Below are 10,000 nucleotides of genomic sequence, written 5' to 3' on the forward strand. Positions count from 1 at the left end.
CCCACCCCCGCTTAAGGTCAGTCTCCCTCTCTCTCTCTCTCTCAAAAATAAATAAACATTAAAAAAATGTTTAAACGGGTGTTTTTCTTCACTGAGGTGAAATCCACATAAAATTCACCACTTTAAACGGCACAATTCAATGGCAGTTAGCACATGCACATTTTTTTTTTTGATGTTTTTATTTATTTTTGAGAGACAGACGCAGAGCACAAGTGGGGGAGGGACAGAGACAGAGGGAGACACAGAATCCGAAGCAGGCTCCAGGCTCAGAGCCATGAGCACAGAGCCCAATGCGGGGGTCAAACCCATGAACCGTGAGATCATGACCTGAGCCAAAGTCGGACGCTCAACTGACTGAGCCCCCCAGGTGCCCAGCACGTGCACATTTGGACCACCACCTCTGTTCAGTTCCAGAACATTCTCAACTCCCCGAAGGAGACCCCATCCCCATTAGCAATGCCTCTGCACTCCCCGTCCCCAGCACCTGACAGTCACTGACTCAATTTTATTCCATGCACTTGCCCTTGAGCAGGCAAGTGACACAAATGAAGTCACAGCCTCCACAGCCCTGGGGGTCTGCCTCCTCCCTGAGCGTCGTGTTTTCAAGGTCCACCCACCTGTTAGCGGGTGTCTGACCTCAACTCCTTTTTCACAGCTGTGTCGTATTCCCCCGTCAGCTGCCCCAAGGAAAGATGATGGGCTATTTTCACTTAGCAAGAGAGCAAGGGGGCTTTCTCCTGATTTGTGAACTGGGTTTCTTTCCCGAAAACATACTGGGAGCAGGTGTGAACGGACAGCTTCCCCCTGCGTACGTCTAACTAGCACGTGTCCGAGTGCCGGGGGGGACAGAAGGCCCCATCTCTCAAGATGTAGAAACCTGTAGGACCCAGCTTGGGCTATGCTACCATCATCAGGATTCAGGGATGATTCACCGCCTGTAAGGAAGGAAACGCTGCCACCTTAGCCATGGGCAGTGGAAGGTTTGCGGGGGTGGGGGTGGGGATCCACGTAGCGTATGTTCTTTCCCTCGGGTCCTGTTGTGGTCTGTTCCCTGCAGACAGACTTTCTCTGCTCTCCGTGAATCATACGAGCAAAGACGTGAGCCCTCGACCTATCAGCTCATGAGGCCATCCGTCTGTGATGGTTAACTGTGTGTGTCCAGTTGGCCGCGGCCATGGTGCCCAGGTATGTGGCCAAATACCATTCTGGATGTTTCTGTGAAAGTATTTTGTGAGTGACATACACAGTACAATCAGTGGGTTTTGGAGTAGAGGATATTGTCAGGCTTAATGTTGGTGGGCCCCCTCCAATCAGGTGAAGGACTTAAGAGAACAGAACTTGAACTCTCCCTCCCCACCCCCCACGCCCGAGCAAAAGGTCTTTCAGCCTGTGGAACAGGCTTAAGGCTCATCATATCCATCCATCCATCCATCATCCATCGATCCATTCATCATATCCATCCATCTATCCATCCATCATATCTTTTTATCTATCTATCTATCTATCTATCATCTATCCATCCACCCATCCATCATATATATTATTTATCTGTCTGTGTATGTGCCTACCTATCCATCATCTACCCACCCACCTATCCATCCATCCATCCATCCATCCATCCATCATATCTTTTTATCTATCTATCTATCTATCTATCTATCATCCATCCATCCATCCATCCATGCATCTGTGCACCCTTCCATCCACTTACCAATCTATCTATGCCCGTAGTTCACAACCAAGAACAGTTCTGCCCCAGGGGACATCTTTCATTGTCTCCTGGGAGACATTTCTGGTGTTCACACTGAGGAGGAGATCCTACTAGCATCTGGTGGGTGGAGACTAGAGACGCTGCCCCACACCCTATATTGCAGAGGACGCCCCACATTAGAGAATGACCCACCCACATGTCACTAGGGCCGAGGCTGAGAAACTCTGCCCTAAAAGAAAGAGTCTGTCCACAATGTCCCTCCTGATTCCATCTCTGGCTGACCCCCTTGACAGCACTCTTTTGGGGATGTTATGTGGTCCTCATGCATGTTGATGATAACATATGTGTGCATTGTATATTCACCGGACATTTCTACATTATCGTTTCTCTCTTTATCCCCTCTCTTTACCCCTATATGCCTCCAGACTCTGCCTTTCCCTGGTGGATTTAGTATTGGATGACATCTCATTTTTTCCTTACCACCTTCAGCATTGCTCAGGAAGGCGGTCGGAGGAACACAAATACCACGCTATTTCGCTTTTAATTTGTTTGTTTTTAAAGAATGCTTTGTGCCGTCCTTCCGACTCCTGATTTTCCCCTGATGACTTTTCTCTAAGAACCACCCCAAATGGGAGTCTGATCTCTGCCAGACCTGCTGATGGCATCAGGGCACATACTGTCTTCAGACATGTGACTCAAGCTGTGCCAATGAGATGCAAGTCCAGAATCTGAGCCTGAAGTCTGAGCCTGAAGCTCAGGATGGATGGATGATGGATGGATGATGGATGGATGGATGGATGGATATGGTGAATGGATAGATGGATGATGGATGGATGCATATGGTGAATGGATCCATGGATGATGGATGGATGATGGATGGATGGATGGATGGATGGATGGATAGATAGATAGATAAAAAGATATGATGGATGGATGGATGGATGGATGGATGGATAGATGGACGGTCAGATGGATGGAAGGACGGACAGATAGATGGATGGATAGATGGATGATGGATGGATAGATAGATAGATAGATAGATAAAAAGATATGATGGATGGATGGATGGATGGATGGATGGATGGATGGATAGATGGACGGTCAGATGGATGGAAGGACGGACAGATAGATGGATGGATAGATGGATGATGGATGGATGGATGGACAGATGGATGGATGATGGATGGATAGATGGATGATAGGTGCATAGACAGATGAATAGACTGATTGCTACACACACAGATACATAAATAGATGATTAATACATAGATGACATTCATATAGAAAGAAAGAAAAAAGAAAGAAAGAAAGAAAAGAAAAGATGGACAAGTAGATGATTAATAGATAGACATAATGTACCCACACACAAACATAGATGAGGCTCTGCGCAGTTTCCAAGCTCTGGAAAATAGGGGAGCCTGAGAAGCAGGGCAGAAGGACCCCTCACCCTGAGCAGGTCTGTCTTTACTGTGACAACAGGACATCAGACAAGGGGCGGCCTCACACCGACCCCAGAGGAAAACCCCAAACCACATGGGCGTTGTTTCTTTCTGTGGGTGGACCCACAACCGTCAGCTACCTCAGGATCAACCTGTTCACCACTGCAAAAGCTAGCAGAGATCGGGGGCGGGGGGAGGACTCTGGGGAGGCCCCACGGCCCCCTCCCCTGCAGGTGAGCCCCACTTTGGGAGCTGAGAGCTTCTGGAAGTCACAGGGAAGGAGCGGGGCGGGGGGACAGGCGTCCCCATCCCCAGTACCACAAACATGTTAGTGCTTCTGTGCATCGGGACGTTTTCTCAGACCCAGCTTGTTTCTGGTGACTTTTAGGCAGTTGTGAGGCGTGTTGGTCAGGGAGCTTGTGGGACGTGACTGGGTTCACAGTTTGTTTGTGCTAATCTCTAATCGCCAATCTCATGATTAGAGAGGAGTTGTGGGTTTGGGGGAGAAAGAGCACAGATGTGACAGTTTAGTCATGTCATATCCAGGGTGCCTGCGCTCAGCCTGACTCACCCCTGTGCACGCCGACCTTGGCCACCTGCCCTGTAACGTTATAACAGCCCCCCCCCTTTGGATTCTCTGCTCTTGGAAGCAGCTCAGACTCGGGGAGGGGGGGCAGTTAGGTGAGCAGAAACGTTTATCTTAGTATATCATCACCCCACCCAGGCCCACTGCACCCCAGTTCTGTCTGTATTGTGCCATCCATCTGGCCCGCCAAGAAAGGCCTTTGCTTATCGGCTATAGCAATAGTCCAAGCATAAGGGCTGGGTCGGGACAGGTGTGGTGGGAGGGGAGAGCCCTCCATGCCCAGCTGTGTCCTCCTATGTCCCATATTGCCTGGAATTTCACATTAGAGATTCATTCCTTTGGCGTTGATGAGGTACTTCCTAAAGCCTTAATTAACGACCATATTAACAAGAGGTAATCTTATGAACACTATGTCCATCCAAGGTAAGAATAGACCCAAGATGAAAAGTCAAGGATTGACCCGACTACTTGGGTCATCCCTTCACTTCTTGGTGGGTTCACCAAGCTGATGATGCATCCAGGCGTTTCTGGCCCAGCATGCCCTACCTGGTCTTGTCCCTCTTGCAGTCTTGGGGTGACTCTGGCCCTCCCCAGGCCCCTCTGTCTATCCTCCCGTCCAAAACGTGTGCATTCCCCAGACCAGGTGGGTCCGCAAGAAAGGCGATGGGGCGGACCCTCGAGGCGTCCCGTCTGTGAAGCATGTTACACATGTTGACGTCTTCCCCCCAGCAATCTCGGCGAGGCTCCCTTCTGCCTTTCTCCCCGCTGCTTTGTCTTTTACAGCACGACCGGGTCCCCGGCCTCCCTCTTGTGGACAGCCACCACTGTAGGACACGTGCGTCTGCTTGTCTCCAGCTCTGGGGAGCGAACCAGGTCTGGGGAGTGAGCCAGGCGCGCCCGGGGCGGGTCACGACGGCCAGCCACCCAGCAGGTTATCATCGACTTGCACCTCCGAGCCCTGGTGTTTGCCTGGCGTATGTGTGCACGTTGTGTACCTGTGCACCTATGGGTGTGACCGTCTCGTGTTTGCCTTGGGGAACAGAGGCCCGTTTTGAGTTTGATATCCCGACAGGACAGCACAAATATATAAATAAAATGTCATGGCACAAGTCTCCTAGCAAATTAATATTCCTACCTCTATATATAGTTAAAATATCAGATATACAACCTTATATGATGCACAGCATATGTATACATACGTAAGTGTTGTATATAGGTTGTATATCATCTAATGTTGTATACAACAATATATCGCATACATCACATATACTTACGTATATATTTGTGTGTACAATATAAAATGTATGATTATAAGTAAATATATAATAGTTATATAATATGATTGTATCATAAACATTATATATTATATATAATTATATATAACATTGTAATGTAATGTAATATAATGTAAGGTAATAACGTAATTATTACATATAATAATTATATGTAATATAATATACAATATACGATAGGTATACAAGAGGTTATATACAATATAACGTTATATGTAATAATATTATAGATTATAGATGATTTTATATAATTTTATACATCATAATTATATATAACATATATGATTATATGGTGATGTCATATAATAATTATACACAATGTTGGATATTATTATATTATTATATGCAACATTGTACATTGTGTAATGTTGTATATCTTCTGCTTTTAAATATATAAACAATTATAATTAATTTAATATATTATATATTATTTTGTATGTTTTAATATGTTATTTATACAAAAATCATATCATTTTTTTCTGTATTTAAAAAATGATTTTGGGGGCGCCTGGGTGGCTCAGTCGGTTGGGCGGCCGACTTCGGCTCAGGTCACGATCTCGCGGTCCGTGAGTTCGAGCCCCGCGTCGGGCTCTGTGCTGACCGCTCAGAGCCTGGAGCCTGTTTTGGATTCTGTGTCTCCCTCTGTCTCTGACCTTCCCCCATTCATGCTCTGTCTCTCTCTGTCTCTAAAATGAATAAACGTTAAAAAAAATTTGAAAAAAAAATGATCTTGTCTATTTGTATTATCTGTACACATAATGGACCATCGCTCAGCCTGGAAGACCGGGGCCATCCCGCCATGTGCAGGAACACAGCTGGACCTCGAGGGGGTGATGCCCTGTGCAACACGTCACACAGAGGAAGTCACGTTCTGCACACTCACACTTGCACGTGGGTCTCAAGTGCTCAGATCATAGAAGCAGAGGGCAGACGCGGCTTCCAGGGGCTGGAGGTCGGGAGGCGCAGAGACGTTGGTCCAGGGGCACGAGTTTTCTGCTCTACGACGAGTCGGTTCTGGGGTATCTTGTAGATCGGTGATGGCACCTGACGATATTGTGGTGATTTGTGACCACCACACGGCAACAGTCACACACCCAGGGATTTACAGTGGGGGACTTGGGGGGCTCCTGGGCGTGTCTGACTCTTGATCTCCGCTCAGACGTTGATCTCGCGGTTCGTGGGTTCGAGCCCCGCGTCGGGCTCTGTGCCGACCGCTGGGAGCCTGGGTCCTCCTTCCGATTCTGTGCCTGCCTCTCTCTCTCTGCCCCTCCCCCACTCACACTCTATCTCTTTCTGTCTCTCAAAAATAAATAAATATTAAAATAAAAAAGAAATGCCTTTCCAGTGGGGGCGCCTCGGTAGCTCAGTCACTTAAGCATCCAACTTCAGCTCAGGTCATGAACTCACCACCGTGGGTTCCCTGGGCTCTGAGGCGACTCCCTCCCATCTTCCACCTGCACCCTCTGCTCTCATCCCACGCTCCAGGGGAGAGACCTTCTGGAGACCAGACTCTCAGATCCAGGCAGGGCTGCTGAGATCCAGGAGGGGCAGGACCACTGAGACCCAGGCGGGGCAGGGCCCCTGAGATCCAGGCAGGGCTGCTGAGATCCAGGAGGGGCAGGACTACTGAGATCCGGGGGGATGGGGCAGGGCCACTGAGATCCAGGCAGGGCAGGGCCACTGAGATCCAGGCAGGGCAGGGCCACTGAGATCCAGGCAGGGCAGGGCCACTGAGATCCAGGGAAGGCAGGACCACTGAGATCTAGGCAGGGTAGGGCTGCTGAGATCCAGGAGGGGCAGGACCATTGAGATCCAGGCAGGGCAGGGCTGCTGAGATCCAGGAGGGGCAGGACCTCTGAGATCCACGCAGGGCAGGAGCACTGAGATCCAGGCAGGGCAGGACCACTGAGATCCAGGCAGGGTAGGGCTGCTGAGATCCAGGGAAGGCAGGACCACTGAGATCTAGGCAGGGTAGGGCTGCTGAGATCCAGGAGGGGCAGGACCACTGAGACCCAGGCGGGGCAGGGCCCCTGAGATCCAGGCAGGGCTGCTGAGATCCAGGAGGGGCAGGACTACTGAGATCCGGGGGGATGGGGCAGGGCCACTGAGATCCAGGCAGGGCAGGGCCCCTGAGATCCAGGCAGGGCAGGGCCACTGAGATCCAGGCAGGGCAGGGCCACTGAGATCCAGGGAAGGCAGGACCACTGAGATCTAGGCAGGGTAGGGCCGCTGAGACCCAGGACGGGCAAGACCACTGAGACCCAGGCAGGGCAGGGCCACTGAGATCCAGGCAGGGCAGGGCCACTGAGATCCAGGCAGGGCAGGGCTACTGAGATCCAGGCAGGGCAGGGCTGCTGAGATCCAGGCAGGGCAGGACCACTGAGACCCAGGCAGGGCAGGGCCACTGAGATCCAGGCAGGGCAAGGCCACTGAGACCCAGGAGGGGCAGGGCCACTGAGACCCAGGAGGGGCAGGACCACGGAGATCCCGGAGGGACAGGGCCACTCTGATCCTGGAGGGGAAGGGCCACTGAGATCCAGGCAGGGCAGGGCTGCTGAGATCCAGGCAGGGCAGGGCCACTGAGATCCAGGCAGGGCAGGGCTACTGAGATCCAGGAGGGGCAGGGCCACTGAGATCCAGGCAGGGCAGGGCCACTGAGATCCAGGCAGGGAAGGGCCACTGAGATCCAGGCAGGGCAGGGCCGCTGAGATCCAGGAGGGGCAGGGCCACTGAGATCCAGGCAGGGCAAGGCCACTGAGACCCAGGAGGGGCAGGGCCACTGAGACCCAGGAGGGGCAGGACCACGGAGATCCCGGAGGGACAGGGCCACTCTGATCCTGGAGGGGAAGGGCCACTGAGATCCAGGCAGGGCAGGGCTGCTGAGATCCAGGCAGGGCAGGGCCACTGAGATCCAGGCAGGGCAGGGCTACTGAGATCCAGGAGGGGCAGGGCCACTGAGATCCAGGCAGGGCAGGGCCACTGAGATCCAGGCAGGGAAGGGCCACTGAGATCCAGGCAGGGCAGGGCTGCTGAGATCCAGGAGGGGCAGGACCACTGAGATCCGGGGGGGCGGGGCAGGGCCACTGAGATACAGGCAGGGCAGGATCACTGACACCAGGAGGGGCAGGACCACTGAGATCCAGGCAGGGAAGGGCTTCTGAGATCCAGGAGGGGCAGGGCCACTGAGATCTAGGACGCGGGGGGGGGGGGGGGGGCGCGGACAGAGCCACTGAAATACAGGGCAAGATCGCTGACACCAGGAGGGGCTGGACCACTGAGACCCAAGAGGGGCAGGACCCCTCAGATCCAGGGGGGGTAGGGCCCCTTAAATCCAGGCAGGGTTGTGCCCCCTCCTGAGGCTCTAAGGGAGGGTCCTTCCTGCCTCTCCCAGCTTCTGGGGCTCCAGGCGCCCCTGGGCTTGTGGCCACATCCCTCCCGTCTCTGGCTCCCTGTTCATGTGGCTTCTCCTCTGTGTCTGTGTCTCCTGTCCTGTCTCTTACAATGACACCTGCCATTGGATTCAGGGCCACCGTGATCCAGAGGGACCTCACCTCAGATACTTCAGTTTGTCACTTCTGCAAAGACCCTGGTTCCTAAACACAGGCTCCCGAGTTTAGGACTGGGACGTATCTTCCAGGGGCCCCCACTGAGACCTGCGGACCTGCCTTTGACAAATGACCTTCCCACGACGGATGTGTTGAGCAAGTGCCCAGAGAGCTGTGAGCACAGCAATCGCTGTTATTATGGAGATCGCTCCCCCTCCTCTTGCCCCGACACACCCCACCCTGAGGCTGCCTCTCAAGGTGACCCCGGGGGGAAAACAGCCTCCTTGATTCATGTGCCTCCCGGTGAATCAAATGCACATAAGAAGCCAAAGCATTCCGGAAGGCACACAATTCTAACGGGACACACAGCAATTCTGCCTAGTGTTTGTCCCCAGCACACCCTCTGGGTCCCCTTGTGCCCCAGCCTCAGCCCCTGTGTTGTGACAGAAGCCAGGTCTGACCTCAGCTGCCTGCACCCAGCCCCACTGTCCCGCCGTGGTCTGCCATCCATGGCCACTGGAGGTTGCCACAAAAGCCTGGACACAGACCTGATGCCTGGTGCGGTGGCAGCCGCCTTGCACCATGAGGCAACACAGGCGAGAATGTCGATTTACTAAGAGAGGTGCTGGGAAACCATTAAAAACCCAGGTGCCCTTGCTGACATCATGAAGCTGAAGCTGTCAACCCTGCCCTGGAGGGCTTGTCTCTAGAGTTCTTCCTAAGTAAAGAAAAAAATAACCATAATAATCCCTGGATTTAGGCCATTCTTTTTCATGACTTGCTGTTAGAAGCCTTCGTCATGAGTCAGTTATGTGAAGAGACAGGCACGTTTCTCCAGCCTCTCACTGAGTCCTCCCTCTGGATGCAAAGACCCCCTCTCAATGGCCCAGGAGGTGGGGTCCTTCGCCTCCACTTAGCATCTGAGACACATTACGCATCTGGGACAATCTCGCCTTTCAGAAAGCACTTCGGGGTGTCTGCTTGTCCTGGAGACACGTCAGGACAACGCGTTCCTGCCTTTTTTTTTCTGCCAGTGATTGAGCCATATGACCAACGTGATGGCCCCCTTAGGAGGTCCAAGTGCCCTGCTGGGGCTCGCGGTGCCCCCACAAGAAGGGAATGCCACTGGGGTCCCTCAGGTGTCACCCTGGCCTCTCCGTCCTTCGCTGGGGGCCTTGGGAGGGTGGCCGTCCACATGCCAGGAAGCTGATGTCCATGCCAGCCCTTAAAGGGTGCAGGAGAAAGCACAGCCCAGTTTCCCAGGGCCAGAGTGGTTATTTCCAGCCTGTTCTCCCTGCGGGACCTCTAGATTCCTCCCCACTCACTCAGGATCGGCCCCCAGCTCCCCAAGGGCACAGGGACATCCGGTCCCTCTGGCCTCCTCACAGCCAGCCCCGAACAACCTAGTCGCAGGGACCCAGTTGGCC

Source organism: Panthera onca, chromosome Y, assembly GCF_046562875.1.
Source record: "Panthera onca isolate mPanOnc1 chromosome Y, mPanOnc1 haplotype 2, whole genome shotgun sequence".
In the NCBI taxonomy this organism is placed as follows: Eukaryota; Metazoa; Chordata; class Mammalia; order Carnivora; family Felidae; genus Panthera; species Panthera onca.